The sequence below is a fragment of the Dendrobates tinctorius genome, unplaced genomic scaffold (assembly GCF_039654945.1).
Source record: "Dendrobates tinctorius isolate UK_male_01 unplaced genomic scaffold, ASM3965494v1 ptg000073l, whole genome shotgun sequence".
Taxonomy (NCBI): domain Eukaryota; kingdom Metazoa; phylum Chordata; class Amphibia; order Anura; family Dendrobatidae; genus Dendrobates; species Dendrobates tinctorius.
In genome coordinates this window covers 24,798,809-24,815,570 of record NW_027361741.1, presented here as the reverse complement: position 1 = coordinate 24,815,570, position 16,762 = coordinate 24,798,809, and the positions used below count along the sequence as shown (strand labels likewise).

The 16,762-nt window shown below is 45.2% G+C and overlaps 1 pseudogene; it reads left to right on the top strand.

Moving 5' to 3' along the window:
* The first annotated feature begins 9,073 nt into the window (after nt 1-9,073).
* On the top strand, nt 9,074-9,902 carry LOC141096298 (poly(A) polymerase type 3-like; annotated as a pseudogene).
* Nucleotides 9,903-16,762: the final 6,860 nt, after the last annotated feature.

Below are 16,762 nucleotides of genomic sequence, written 5' to 3'. Positions count from 1 at the left end.
TAGAAATGTAGACAAAATCCAACAAACTATATAGTAATGTAAAACAAGGTACAAGGTGTCTATAGGACAGGGGAGATTTTGAATTTCTGCAGACACTTGTGGACACTGGACACTTTTGGATTGTGTGAGGCCCACTGAATATCTGAGCGCTCTGTCACAAGCTCGATGGCAGAGCTGTGACCAAAGTCACTAGAGGATAAGGGAGATTTTTAATATCTGCACACACTTGTGGACACTGGACACTTATGGATTGTGTGAGGCCCACTGAATATCTGAGCGCTCTGTCACAGGTCGATGGCAGAGCTGTGACCAAAGTCACTGGAGGATAAGGGAGATTTTGAATTTGTGCACACACTTGTGGACACTGGACACTTATGGATTGTGTGAGGCCCACTGAATATCTGAGCACTCTGTCACAGGCTCGATGGCAGAGCTGTGACCAAAGTGACTAGAGGATAAGGGCGATTTTTAATTTCTGCACACACTTGTGGACACTGGACACTTATGGATTGTGTGAGGCCCACTGAATATCTGAGCGCTCTGTCACAGGCTCGATGGCAGAGCTGTGACCAAAGTCACTAGAGGATAAGGGAGATTTTGAATTTGTGCACACACTTGTGGACACTGGACACTTATGGATTGTGTGAGGCCCACTGAATATCTGAGCGCTCTGTCACAGGCTCGATGGCAGAGCTGTGACCAAAGTCACTAGACGATAAGGGAGATTTTGAATTTCTGCACACACTTGTGGACACTGGACACTTATCGATTGTGTGAGGCCCACTGAATATCTTAGCGCTCTGTCACAGGCTTGATGGCAGAGCTGTGACCAAAGTGACTAGAGGATAAGGGAGATTTTTAATTTCTGCACACACTTGTGGACACTGGACACTTATGGATTGTGTGAGGCCCACTGAATATCTGAGCGCTCTGTCACAGGCTCGATGGCAGAGCTGTGACCAAAGTCACTAGAGGATAAGGGAGATTTTGAATTTCTGCACACACTTGTGGACACTGGACACTTATGGATTGTGTCAGGCCCACTGTATATCTGAGCGCTCTGTCAGAGGCTCGATGGCAGAGCTGTGACAAAAGTCACTAGAGGATAAGGGAGATTTTGAATTTGTGCACACACTTGTGGACACTGGACACTTATGGATTGTGTGAGGCCCACTGAATATCTGAGCGCTCTGTCACAGGCTCGATGGCAGAGCTGTGACCAAAGTGACTAGAGGATAAGGGAGATTTTGAATTTCTGCACACACTTGTGGACACTGGACACTTATGGATTGTGTGAGGCCCACTGAATATCTGAGCGCTCTGTCACAGGCTCGATGGCAGAGCTGTGACCAAAGTCACTAGAGGATAAGGGAGATTTTGAATTTGTGCACACACTTGTGGACACTGGACACTTATGGATTGTGTGAGGCCCACTAAATATCTGAGCGCTCTGTCACAGGCTCGATGGCAGAGCTTTGACCAAAGTCACTAGAGGATAAGGGAGATTTTGAATTTCTGCACACACTTGTGGACACTGGACACTTATGGATTGTGTGAGGCCCACTGAATATCTGAGCGCTCTGTCACAGGCTCAATGGCAGAGCTGTGACCAAAGTCACTAGAGGATAAGGGAGATTTTTAATTTCTGCACACACTTGTGGATACTGGACACTTATGGATTGTGTGAGGCCCACTGAATATCTGAGCGCTCTGTCACAGGCTCGATGGCAGAGCTGTGACCAAAGTCACTAGAGGATAAGGGAGATTTTGAATTTGTGCACACACTTGTGGACACTGGACACTTATGGATTGTGTGAGGCCCACTGAATATCTGAGCGCTCTGTCACAGGCTCGATGGCAGAGCTGTGACCAAAGTGACTAGAGGATAAGGGAGATTTTTAATTTGTGCACACACTTGTGGACACTGGACACTTATGGATTGTGTGAGGCCCACTGAATATCTGAGCGCTCTGTCACAGGCTCGATGGCAGAGCTGTGACCAAAGTCACTAGAGGATAAGGGAGATTTTGAATTTGTGCACACACTTGTGGACACTGGACACTTATGGATTGTGTGAGGCCCACTGAATATCTGAGTGCTATGTCACAGGCAGAAATTGGCTAGTGTATCACAAACTACAAGGTGTATGTAGAATTGGGCAGAATAGGAATCTCCCTAGAGTGCAGGTCTGTAAGAACGGAACATGTCCTCGACTTATTCTCACAGAGTGACACACTGATAGCTTCACTGTGGCTGTGATAACAGCTGTTACACGGTACTGTGTGAGGAGCGTACACCGCTGTATGGTGTGAAAAAATGCACGCTCAGTACCTCAGCAGGACAAAAAAAATAAATTGGGATTGCTTTTAAAATAGCAGTTTGCGGAGCAGTGGGTAAACAGCAATGCAGGAATGTCAGGAAGCCTTAGAAGGCAGCCCAACAACCAACACCACTGATACACCACTATATAGCCTCCCCTTGCACTGCACAGTGACTGGTGTGTTGTACAGGCAAAATCGCTAGCAGCAGAAGCAGTTTTTTTTTCTTCTTCTCAGCAGGACAAAAAAAAAATTGGGATTGCTTTTAAAAAAGCAGTTTGCGGAGCAGTGGGTAAACAGCAATGCAGGAATGTCAGGAAGCCTTAGAAGGGAGCCCAACAACCAACACCACTGATACACCACTATATAGCCTCCCCTTGCACTGCACACACAGTGACTGGTGTGTTGTACAGGCAAAATCGCTAGCAGCAGAAGCAGTTTTTGGTGTCTTCTTCCCTGCCTAACGCTCTCCCTACAAAATCAGCAGCAGCAGCTCTCTCTATTCTGAGATCAGCATGAGTAACATGGCGGTCGGCGTGCATGCCCTTTTATACCCCCTGTGACGCCCACCAAAGCAAGCCAATCACTTGCATGCCCTTCTGAAAGATGGTGGTGACCCGTGCCTATGTCATCACGTTGCCCACAGTGTCCGTGGATCCTGATTGGCTGAAAAAGAGCGCAAAACAAACTTTTGAAACGCGACTTTGGCGCGTAAGTCGCCGACCTCGTGGCCGACCTCATCCTAGGGTCGGGTTTCGTTTCATGAAACCCGACTTTGCTAAAAGTCGGCGACTTTTGAAATTTTTTGACCCGTTTCGCTCAACTCTAATCTTTTATGATTTTTTTCTTTGTTAGTTTTCAAAGCTTGTAACTTTCCATCTCAGTGTTTTATTTACTTATGTACATATTTCCTTTGTTTCAGATCATGTCTGCTCCTTCTTCCTCTCGTCGTAAATGCCTAAACAACCCTGACTCCTTCTGCTATATTTGTGGTGTTTTCACCATTCCAGTTCAAAGGGCAAACATCAGTGCATTTGTCAAACAAGCATATTTTGTATATTTTAAAGTAAAACTCGGTGATCAAGATAAGCCATGGGCCCTTCACATAGTGTGCAAGCAGTGTGTCGAGAGTTTACGGATGTGGACCAAAGGAACACGTGAAAAGTTGGCATTTGGTATCCCCATGGTGTGGAGAGAGCAAAAAAGTCATTCCACAGACTGTTACTTCTGTTTAGTGAAAACATCAGGATTTAACAGGAAAAATAAAAGTAAAATAGAATATCCAAATCTACCGTCAGCTATCAGACCAATGCCTCATTCAGCTGAAATTCCAGTGCCAGTTTTCGAACAGCTACCATCTCTAGAAGTTCTGAGTGATGTTGACGAACACAGTGACAGCAATGATGCAGAATTTGAAAGTCACAAGGATTCAGTTCGTAAGGGATTTCATCAGCACAAGTTAAATGATTTAGCACGTGAATTGGGCTTATCAAAAAAGCTTCAGAATTACTAGCATCAAGGCTGAATGAGAAACAGTTACTTGAACAAGGAGCGAAGGTATCATACTTTCGTACTAGAGAAAGTACATTTTCGCAGTACTTTCGGTGTGACAGCGGTTTTGTGTTTTGCCATAATATTCCTGGTTTACTACAAGAATTAGGGCTTTCAATGTACAATCCAAATGAATGGCGACTGTTTATTGATAGCTCAAAGCGGAGTCTTAAGTGTGTCCTTCTACACAATGGCAATTTATTTGGTGCAGTCCCTATAGGGCATTCTGTCTCTCTTCGTGAAGAACATGGAGATGTAAAGAGAGTTATTGAGTTATTGAAATATGACACACACAATTGGATCATCTGTGTTGACCTTAAAATGGTTTGCTTCCTTCTTGGTCAGCAATGTGGGTACACAAAGTATCCCTGCTTTCTCTGTATGTGGGATAGCAGAGCTCGAGAAAAGCATTGGGTTGAGTCGAATTGGCCTCCAAGATCTGGTCTTAAACCTGGAGATCCTAACATTCTACATCAGCCACTTGTTGACAGGAAGAATATACTATTCCCACCTCTGCACATAAAACTAGGTCTCATGAAGCAATTTGTAAAAGCATTGCCAACTGACGGCGACTGTTTTAAGTACATCATGTTGGCACTTCCTGGACTGTCCATTGAAAAAATCAAGGCTGGTGTGTTTGATGGTCCACAAATTCGACAGCTCATCAAAGATGAACATTTCACCGGGACTATGTCAGATCTTGAGAAGAATGCTTGGTTATCATTCAAAGACGTCGTCAAGAACTTTCTTGGAAATACACGTGCAAGTAATTACAAAGAAATTGTTCAGAAACTATTGGAGAGCTACAAAGCGCTTGGTTGCAACATGAGTATTAAACTACATTTTCTGCATTGCCATCTTGCCAACTTTCCGGAAAATCTTGGTGCTGTTAGCGATGAGCAAGGTGAACGATTTCACCAAGATTTGAAGTTTATGGAAGACCGTTACCAGGGTAGATGGGATGTACATATGATGGCTGACTATTGCTGGAGCATCAAACGTGATTGTCCTCAAGTTAAACACTCCAGAAAAAGCTATAAATGTACATTTTTACCTTAAATACTTGCATATATATATATCCTTTGTAAAAAACATGATAGTGTTAAAAAACATATTTGTCATGCCTATTTCTTATATATTTCATTTTTTGTTCATATTTGTACTATTTAAAAAAAAAAATACTTTTTAGGTACAGTAGTTTACATATTTTTGAGAAGACAAAAATCCTATAGTTCAAAAACTTGACGTGATAGAGAAAAACTGAGATCATTTCTGGATTCAGCATCCAAAAATTAATTAAGAACAGTTGTCTGACCTAACTCCTAAAAGATTGCGTTCCCCAGTGATTAGAGATGAGCAAACCCGAATAGAAAAGTTCGGAATCCTACTGTTTGGGCACGCACACTGAACATGGATTTCACCAGAAAGTCTGTTTTACTGTTCAGGTTTGGGTCCTGAACACCGGGTATTTCTCGCTCTCTCATGTGCTTAAAAATAGCAGCCCGCAGCCACCCAGAAATGACACATCTATTAAATGTACCAGTTCTGGCGCTTTGCCCAGCTCTTCCCACTTGCTCTGTGGTGGTGTCAAGCAGGGTTCATATGTGTGGAGTTGATGTAATCTTTGTATTGTCCGGTGACATCAAGTCCACGGTTTAGTAATGGAGAGGCATCCAACATCTTTGGTGCATGTTACGCAGCAAATAAGCATGAGGGGATGCCTGTGAGTCACTGTAATGCTGTAGCCATTTTGGTATTGGCACTACTGTGATTGGCTGGCCGTGTGACATCATCAGGGATTATAAAAGGACTGGCACCAACCGACTCGGCACACTGACGCCATTGCATAGCTCTGTGACACTTCACTTTGAATTGAAGGGAAAGAGTGTTTGTCAAGGCCTTTGTCCACAGTATATTGAATCAGAGGCCTGTAGTGTTGATACTGGTGCTGAAGCTGAGCTATCAAACTAACAGCCCGTCTAAGGGCTAATCATTTGCTTTTCTGTTTGTATTACATACAATCTGCATTTAGCCTAGGGAGGGAGAGAGAGTCGCAGGAGTAGAGAGAGTGACAAAATCCAGTCAGGAAAAAGGTATTAGTGCTGTGAAGTCCGTTGGCAAATATATGGCTGCAGCTTTTAAGAGGTTAGTTGGAAAAATTGAATATATTTTATCCATCAAGTACTACTTGCTTTGAGGTCTTTTTTATGTTATATAACACTCCTAAAAATCTTTGAAACATTTTCCTGGGCTACATTTCTCAGCCATACACTATTCCGTAGTGTGAAGTACATTTCTGTGATCTCGAAAACTGAGAAAAAGTATTGAAACATTTTTCTGGTTTGAATTTGATTTTCATACATACACTTATGCATTCTTTCTGTTATGATACAGTAGAGTAAACTCCCAAAAACTGCTTTGATTGCTGCAGGTGACCAATTTTCCGTTATTAAAAATAATCATGTTTCAAGAGACCAAGCAAATACAAAATGAGTAAGGCGTGCACGCAAATTCTGAGGACGACGGGCAGGTGCGACTATGCGTATTGCTGAAGCACAAGAAACATGCCCATCCACAACACATAGGTTCCTGTTCCACTTTGCAAAAACACTTCTGAAGCCAGAGCAATACGAACAGGTGGTATGTTGGATTGCAGAAAAATGCTTCCAGCAGGCTTGGCAGCAAAACACAGTCTTCCACACAGCCCAGTCTCAACAGCCTAAAGTCTGGATCATTTAATCCTCACCCTGATTCTCCTTCCTCACACCATGTTGAGTCCCATAAGACTAGTGATACAACACTAGTCTAGGACATTGAGGAGCTTTTTCCTTCATAATTTTTTGATGGTGGCCTCTCAACCTGCATGTTCTAAGAGGGACAAGAGGACATGCTGTTTAATGATGCACAGCCACGGCCATAAGAACTTGACAGAGGGGAATGGCAAATTTGGGATCAGGAGTAAGATAATGATGAGAAAAAGTTGCTGCTAAGTCTTGTTATTGTTAAGTTACAATGTGAGGAGGACTAAAGGGCCTGTCACACTAAGCGATATTGCTAGCAATATCGCTATAACATCACTGGTTTTTGTGACGTAGCAGCGATATTGATAGCGATATCGCTATGTGTGATACTTACCTCCGACCGGCTCCCCCGCTGATTATCGCTGATCGCTCGAGAACGTCCTGGACCGTTTCTCGTCGTCAGCTTCCTGCTGGGCTTCATGCTGTGGCGACGAGCGATGCATGGACGCAGGCGGGAGGACAGGTACGCAGCGACCGCCGACCGCTGCTATGTCGCTGGTGAGATCTGCCTGTGTGGCAGCTCACTAGCGACCACTTAGCGATGCACCAGCGATCCTGACAGCGTCATATCGCTGGTCGGGATCGCTGGTGCATCGCTAAGTGTGACAGTACCTTAAGGTGCGGTGGTGGAAGATGAGCTAGAGGATGACGAAGTCACCAACTCAACCCAACTCAAGCCAGCAGATCTGAGGGGGACGATCAGCATTTTATTGCTCACCCATAGACTATTCCTTGGTATATAAAAGTGCATAGCCTTTATGAGGCTAGGAGTACCAATACATGACAATTTGAACAGAATGTGCATGAGGCCCTGCTTTATGTTTAATACAGGGTGTATCTGTGTCCTTTATTTTTGGTATTTTTTGCTTCCTTCATGAATTATACTGAAATTTACTCTTGTTTCATAAAAAAATAAATTTTGGTTTACTTAAAGTATATGTATTTTTTAAATACTCCTTAAAGTTTGCCTTATATACAAGTCATTATACAGTAAAAAATGTTTAATATTTTTTCCCTGTAAAATGCAATTTCTTGTTAGTTTGGAATGTTTTATTGTCACTAGTAAAAGTTTTTTTTTATAAATATATTTTTTTAAAGTAACATCACATCCTCTTCTTCTCCAGCACTTCCAGGAGACCACTGTTCAACTGGTTTAGATCATTCATAGATCCTGAGGTACTAAGGGCCCCATCACACATAGCGACTCACCAGCGATCCCGACAACGATATCAATGTGTCAGGATCGCAGGTGAGTCGCTACATGATCGCTGGTGAGCTGTCAAACAGACAGCTTGACCAGCGATCAGCACCACCGATGCCGAGCGCGTGGCGTCCCTGTGTACTTTAGTAACCAGCGCGCTGATGCAGGGAGCTAGTAACATGCGTGCATCACTTAGAAACCCGATGTGTACCTTGGTTACCAGCTTCCTGCATCAGCACGCTAGTAATTAAGGTACACATCGGGTTTCTAGGCACAGCGTGCCCCTTTAGAAACCCAATGTATACCTTAGTTACCAGCTCCTGCTCGCTGGTCGCTGGTCTCCTGCCTGTCACACGCAGCGACCCCAAAAATGTCCAGGGCTTTCCTTCAACGATCAGTGATGCCGGCAGGGGGGCCGGTCGCTGATCGCTGTCACACACAGCAATCTCGCTGGTGAGATCACTGTTGCGTCACAAAACTAGTGACTCAGCAGCGATCTCGCTAGCGAGACCGCTATGTGTGATGGGGCCCTAAGACTGAAGGGAGGGGGACTTTTACCGATTCAGTCTGTTTTATAGAATTCTTGATAACTGTGATAGGATTAGCAGGCAGTGTGGGGATGTCAGACAGATCGGTACTGGACGATCACTGAGTAGATGACAAAGATGCAGGGACATTGGGTGATGATTTGATTTTACTTTCGTGCGACTTTATAACTTCCATTTCAACTTTTTGCATTTCCTCCACTTCATTTGCAGAACAGCTATCGAGTACCTCCTCTTCGAGTTTGATTTTCTTGGGACTGTTGTCTTTTGGAGAGGAAGAAGCCTGCTTTACAGCAGAAACAGAAATTACAGGACTCGGCAATTTTGCAGCAATGTTTGTTAAAGGTTTCGAGACTTGGGTCACCAAATGGGTAGCAGTCACAACTCTCGACATCGCAGGATTTTTGTGTGGAAGAAATGGCTGGCTGCATGGCAGTATTGTCAGGAATGCTTTCCTTGAGGTTGCCCCATGAAATATTGCAGGGATTACTCGATGATGCAATGACTTCTGCAGTGGCTGAAAGGGACAGACTGGAAGCATTTAGGCGGCAAGTTCCAGTCGCTCATTGTTATTCTCCGAAGCCTGATTTGTTGTGGCAGATTCCAGCTTCCTCATGCCAAGAGTCAGTGGGCAGCAGTGGGAGGAGTGAGATCACCATGCCTTTTTCACTGACAAACCAGAAAACACAGCAGCAAGTGCAGAAGAATTTTTGCATCACCTCTCCGATCAGTTTAGCGGTTCCGAAAGGAAACTGATTGCAACCTCACCCAGAAACTCAGAGAAACATTGAAACCTTTTTTTGCATATGAAGAAGAGGAAGAATTGCGGAGGAGAATTTTAATTTTGGGGAAATAAAACAAATTAGTTAAGGAATGGATTTGTGAAATTAGTGAAATCAAGAATTTATTGCAGTCCGTATTCGAACATGCCAGAGGCAAGATATTTACTTTTGGGTCATTCAGATTGGGTGTCCATACAAAAGGTGCAGATATTGATGCCTTGTGTGTGGCACCCAGACATGTTGAAAGAAGCAACTTTTTTTCTTCCTTTTATGACAAGTTGAAGCTGCAAGAAGAAGTTAAGGACATTCGTTCTGTAAGAGAAGTTTTTGTACCTGTGATCAAGCTTTGCTTTGATGGAATAGAGATTGATATTTTATTTGCAAGACTTACAGTTCAGACAATTCCTAAGGACTTGGACCTACGAGATGATAGCCTGCTGAAGAATTTAGACATAATGTGTATACGGAGTCTTAATGGTTGCAGAGTAACTGATGAAATTCTCCATCTAGTACCAAGCATTGATAATTTCAGGTTAACTTTGAGAGCAATCAAACTGTGGGCCAAACGCCATAACATATATTCCAACATCCTACCACTTCTTGGTGGCATCTCCTAGGCTATGTTAGTAGCAAGAACATGCCAGTTATATCCAAACGCAAAAGCTTCCATGCTTGTCCATAAGTTATCTGCCAGTCAGAGATGATTCCAGTGGTCTTCCACATGCTGTTCTCCTTAAAATCAGCATTTTTCCAATTGACTTGAACATTTTCACTACCCCCTTAGCCTTACCTTGACTTGGCTCCCATCTGTACCCCTCTCTCACCCAGGGAAGAGGAGAGTAGTAGCACACAAAAATACATCAACCACACTAACAAGATAATATAAACAGGGATAAAGGAAAATACCAATCATACAAATATACTCACACAAACAGTAAGGGCCCCGTCACACATAGCGACTCACCAGCGATCCCGACAACGATATCACCTTGTCAGGATCTCCGGTGAGTTGCTATGTGGTCTCTGGTGAGCTGTCAAACAGGCAGCTTCACCAGCGATCAGGACCAGCAACACACAGGTAACAAGCGACGCACGTCGCTTAGTTACCCACAGTGTATATTAGTTACCAGCGCGCTGATGCAGGGAGCTGGTAACCAAGGTACACATCGGGTTTCTAAGGGGTGCGCAGCACTTAGAAACCCGATGTGTACCTTGGTTACCAGCTCCCTGCATCAGCGCGCTGGTAACTAAGGTACACATCAGGTTTCTAGGCACAGCACGCCCCCTTAAAAACCCGATGTGTACCTTAGTTACCAGCTCCTGTTCGCTGGTCGCTGGTCTCCTGCCTGTCACACGCAGTGATGCGTGCTGACCAGTGGGAGACTAGCGACCCCAAAAATGTCCAGAGGTTTCCACAGCGATCAGCGATACCCGGCAGGGGGGCCGGTCACTGATAGCTGTCACACACAGTGATCTCGCTGGTGAGATCACTGTTGCATCACAAAACTTGTGACTCAGTAGCAATCTCGCTAGCGAGATCACTGTGTGACGGGGGCTTTAAGGTTTACATTGGGGAGTTGAGGAAGGGATCAAACCAAAGTAGGAGGAGGGGAATTAGCACACACCCAAAACCTAGCAAGAGTCTCAGAAAAATCCACCAAACGCCTTCTCAAACAACAACCTCCAACCACCATCTATTAAGCATGCAGCTAGCTCTGGCAATGAGTGCTTGCCAGGGCCCAGATTAAATAGGAGATGGGAGTTCCTTCTTCATATTTTTCTACCCTTCTCTTACAATTTTATAAGCAGCATTTATTACTTATGTACTGTACATTATTACTTTGGATACCGTTTGGTTGTTTCCACATTGGTTCTTTGCTGTCTTACTTATTTGCATGTAATTACCTTGTTGCATATTCATTTTATTTTTTGAATGCAGTTGCACTTTATACATGTCTACATAATCGGGAATTCCAGATAATATATGCTTTCAATAAGGTGTAATCATTATCAACTATGTATATATAGATTCATTTATATAATGGATGAATTGGTTTGATTACCTACTTTTCCACACTTAGCAGATTAAAGGATTGCACTTACAACATTATAATGTTTTTGTTCTGTGTTTTTTGTTTAAGCTGTTTATGCTTTTTTAACTATTTTTAAATGTCTTGCTTGGCTTGTTTTGTAATAAACTATTTTTTTTTGTGATCCCTGTCTTTGCATACTGCTTTTTCTCTTACACTGATGGAGTAGGAGAAATCAGATGCTGCGGTCTTCTGGCTTCTTTATGTCCTGATAAACCTGTGACAATCAGTTTGCGCAATGATCACCTGAGCATTTTAGTGCTTGCTCACCTCTAGAAGTAACCAATTTGTATCAATTTTGAAATGTATTTGGCTTACACTTACAGTAAATTAGAAGCTTTTAAAAGTTCATTAATTATGAATAGAGATGAGCGAAACGGGTCGAAAAATTTCAAAAGTCGCCGACTTTTGGCAAAGTCGGGTTTCATGAAACGAAACCAGACCCTAGGATGAGGTCGGCCACGAGGTCGGCGACTTACGCGCCAAAGTCGCTTTTCAAAAGTTTGTTTTGCGCTCTTTTTCAGCCAATCAGGATCCACGGACACTGTGGGCAACGTGATGACATAGGCAGGGGTCACCACCATCTTTCAGAAGGGCATGCAAGTGATTGGCTTGCTTTGGTGGGCGTCACAGGGGGTATAAAAGGGCGTGCACGCCGACCGCCATCTTACTTCTGCCGATCTCAGTATAGGGAGAGGTTGCTGCTGATTCTGTAGGGAGAGCGTTAGGCAGGGAAGAAGACAAAAAAACTGCTTCTGCTGCTAGCGATTTGGCCTGCACAACACACCAGTCACTGTGTGTGCAGTGCAAGGGGAGGCTATATAGTGGTGTATCAGTGGTGTTGGTTGTTGGGCTGCCTTCTAAGGCTTCCTGACATTCCTGCATTGCTGTTTACCCACTGCTCCGCAAACTGCTTTTTTAAAAGCAATCCCAATTTTTTTTTTTGTCCTGCTGAGAAGAAAAAAAAACTGCTTCTGCTGCTAGCGATTTGGCCTGCACAACACACCAGTCACTGTGTGTGCAGTGCAAGGGGAGGCTATATAGTGGTGTATCAGTGGTGTTGGTTGTTGGGCTGCCTTCTAAGGCTTCCTGACATTCCTGCATTGCTGTTTACCCACTGCTCCGCAAACTGCTTTTTTAAAAGCAATCCAATCTCCCTTATCCTCTAGTCACTTTTGTCACAGCTGTGCCATCGAGCCTGTGGCATAGCGCTCAGATATCAGTGGGCCTCACACAATCCAAAAGTGTCCAGTGTCCAAAAGTGTGTGCAGAGATTCAAAATCTCCCTTATCCTCTAGTCACTTTGGTCACAGCTGTGCCATCGAGCCTGTCACATAGTGCTCAGATATTCATTGGGCCTCACACAATTCAAAAGTGTCCAGTGTCCAAAAGTGTGTGCAGAGATTCAAAATCTCCCTTATCCTCTAGTCACTTTGGTCACAGCTGTGCCATCGAGCCTGTCACATAGCGCTCAGATATTCATTGGGCCTCACACAATCCAAAAGTGTCCAGTGTCCAAAAGTGTGTGCAGAGATTCAAAATCTCCCTTATCCTCTAGTCACTTTGGTCACAGCTGTAACATCGAGCCTGTGACATAGCGCTCAGATATCAGTGGGCCTCACACAATCCAAAAGTGTCCAGTGTCCAAAAGTGTGTGCAGAGATTCAAAATCTCCCTTATCCTCTAGTCACTTTGGTCACAGCTGTGCCATCGAGCCTGTCACATAGCGCTCAGATATTCATTGGGCCTCACACAATCCAAAAGTGTCCAGTGTCCAAAAGTGTGTGCAGAGATTCAAAATCTCCCTTATCCTCTAGTCACTTTGGTCACAGCTGTGCCATCGAGCCTGTCACATAGCGCTCAGATATTCATTGGGCCTCACACAATCCAAAAGTGTCCAGTGTCCAAAAGTGTGTGCAGAGATTCAAAATCTCCCTTATCCTCTAGTCACTTTGGTCACAGCTGTGCCATCGAGCCTGTCACATAGCGCTCAGATATCAGTGGGCCTCACACAATCCAAAAGTGTCCAGTGTCCAAAAGTGTGTGCAGAGATTCAAAATCTCCCTTATCCTCTAGTCACTTTGGTCACAGCTGTGCCATCGAGCCTGTCACATAGCGCTCAGATATTCATTGGGCCTCACACAATCCAAAAGTGTCCAGTGTCCAAAAGTGTGTGCAGAGATTCAAAATCTCCCTTATCCTCTAGTCACTTTGGTCACAGCTGTGCCATCGAGCCTGTCACATAGCGCTCAGATATTCATTGGGCCTCACACAATCCAAAAGTGTCCAGTGTCTAAAAGTGTGTGCAGAGATTCAAAATCTCCCTTATCCTCTAGTCACTTTGGTCACAGCTGTGCCATCGAGCCTGTGACATAGCGCACATATATCAGTGGGCCTCACACAATCCAAAAGTGTCCAGTGTCCAAAAGTGTGTGCAGAGATTCAAAATCTCTCTTATCCTCTAGTCACTTTGGTCACAGCTGTGCCATCGAGCCTGTCACATAGCGCTCAGATATTCATTGGGCCTCACACAATCCAAAAGTGTCCAGTGTCCAAAAGTGTGTGCAGAGATTCAAAATCTCCCTTATCCTCTAGTCACTTTGGTCACAGCTGTGCCATCGAGCCTGTGACATAGCGCTCAGATATCAGTGGGCCTCACACAATCCAAAAGTGTCCAGTGTCCAAAAGTGTGTGCAGAGATTCAAAATCTCCCTTATCCTCTAGTCACTTTGGTCACAGCTGTGCCATCGAACCTGTCACATAGCGCTCAGATATTCATTGGGCCTCACACAATCCAAAAGTGTCCAGTGTCCAAAAGTGTGTGCAGAGATTCAAAATCTCCCTTATCCTCTAGTCACTTTGGTCACAGCTGTGCCATTGAGCCTGTGACATAGCTCTCAGATATCAGTGGGCCTCACACAATCCAAAAGTGTCCAGTGTCCAAAAGTGTGTGCAGAGATTCAAAATCTCCCTTATCCTCTAATCACTTTGGTCACAGCTGTGCCATCGAGCCTGTCACATAGCGCTCAGATATCAGTGGGCCTCACACAATTCAAAAGTGTCCACAAGTGTCTGCAGAAATTCAAAATCTCCCCTGTCCTATAGACACCTTGTACCTTGTTTTACATTACTATATAGTTTGTTGGATTTTGTCTACATTTCTACCAAAAATGAGGAAGGCTGGTGGAAGAGGCCATGGAATTGGGCGGGGGTTGGCAGCTGGTAATGATGGTGTTGGTGGTGGATCTGATGGTAGTGGCAAGAGCAAAATAGGACCGAATGCAGGAGGTGTTGAGCCTGCGTCATCGTCTGGCTACATAAGGCCTCGAACGCTTAGTTTTCTAGGAGTTGGCAAACCGCTTTTAAAGCCAGAGCATCAGGAAAAAGTTTTGTCTTACATTGCTGACTCAGCCTCCAGCTCTATCGCCTCCTCTTCTTCAGTTGTAAAAAATAAAAGCACTGAGTCGTCATTGGAGGCTCATGTTCATGAACCACACCTTTCCTTGTGTCCTTCACCCCAACCAAGATTGAAGGATGACGCAGGCCATACTACTGATTACTCCATGGAGCTGTTTTCACATACCATGCCTGGATTATCAAGTCAAATGGTGAATTACCCAGGCCAAGATGAATCTGACATGGAGTGCACTCATGCACAGCCGCTGATGGATGATTCTGCTGGTACATTCACTCAGAGCACTACATTGTCCTCGCAGTGTACAGAGCCAGATTCTGACCCTGATGAGACTCAGGTGCCCCTTCCCGCACACTATACCACCATACACGGTGACACAGAGGAAGGTGCACATGACATAGAAGAGGAGGTGATGGATGACCCAGTTGTTGACCCAGATTGGCATCCATTGGGGGAAGAGTGTGCTGCTTCCAATAGCTCAGATGAGGAGCATCCACAGCAGACATCGACATCGCAACAGCTGTTATCTGGCAGGCCCGTAGCACTCCAAAGACAGGTTCCAAACATCAAAAGAGTTGCTGGACAGCTTGTCCAGAGGGTCAAAAGATCACAGCGTGCTAGGCCGCAAAATGTCTGCCAAAGTAGGAAGAGTGCAGTGTGGCACTTTTTTGAACAAAATCCTCATGATCAGGCCAAGGTTATCTGTAAGAAGTGCGCAAAGACCTTTAGCCGAGGGAAAAATCTGAAAAATTTGAATACCAGTTGCATGCTTAGACATTTAACCAGCAAGCACTTGCAAGCGTGGACACAACACCAAACCTCAAGTGCCACATGTGCAACTGATCACAACGAAGGTAGTCAGCAACGCTACATTGTTTCCCCCACTGTAAGCCCACCGGTTAGCACAGCAGCAAATGTTGAGGTGTCGTTGCAAGGCCACAGCAGTCAGGGAATCCCACTGTTATATCAACGAAATACTGATTCTAGGCCATCAGAAAGAACACCAACTCCATCACCATCATCAACCCTCTCTCAGTCCGCCCTGTCCACCGCTACTTCCACCATATGCAGCACTCAAGTCCAGCTCACCCTCCCAGACACTGTGAGTAGGTCAAGAAAGTACTCAGTCTCTCATCCGCGTACACTGGGTTTGAACGCCCACATTGCCAAACTAATCTCGTTTGAGATGATGCCCTTTCGGTTGGTGGAAAGCACAGCTTTCCGCGAACTCATGGCCTATGCAGTACCACGCTATGACCTACCCAGTCGCCACTTCTTCTCTCGCAAAGCCATCCCAGCCCTCCACCATCATGTGAAAGACCGCATTGTCCATGCACTCAAGCAGTCAGTGAGCGGAAAGGTGCACCTCACAACTGATGCATGGTCCAGTCGGCATGGCCAGGGCCGTTACGTGTCCATCACTGCGCACTGGGTTAATGTGGTGGATGCAGGGTCCACAGGGGACAGCGGTGGTGGGACAGTGCTGCCTAGCCCACGGTATAGGAAACAGTTGGCTGTAGGCGTTCGACCCTCCTCCTCCTCCTCCAGAAGCGAAAGCTCGTCCACAGAGCGCAGTCGTACGAGCACTCCATCTGCAGCTGCCACTGTTGCACACGATGTGTCCCCCTATCGAGCAGCTAGTGGAAAGCGTCAGCAGGCTGTGTTGCAGATGATGTGTTTGGGCAAGAGACACACCGCCGAGGTGCTGGCCGAGTACTTGAAGCGACAAACTGAGTCATGGCTGGGCAGTGTACATCTTGAGGCAGGCAAGGTAGTTAGTGATAACGGCCGTAATTTTGTGGCAGCCATAGCCCTTTCAAAACTCAGCCACATACCTTGCTTGGCTCACACCTTGAACCTGGTGGTGCAGTGCTTCCTCAAAAATTATCCGGAGTTAACAGCCCTGCTCCAGAAGGTGCGAAGACTGTGCGCGCACATCCGCCGGTCGCCTGTACACTCCGTTCGTATGCAGAAGCTGCAGCGATTGCTCCACCTTCCCAACCACCGCCTCATTATCGACATTGCAACAAGGTGGAACTCCACCCTGCACATGGTGGAG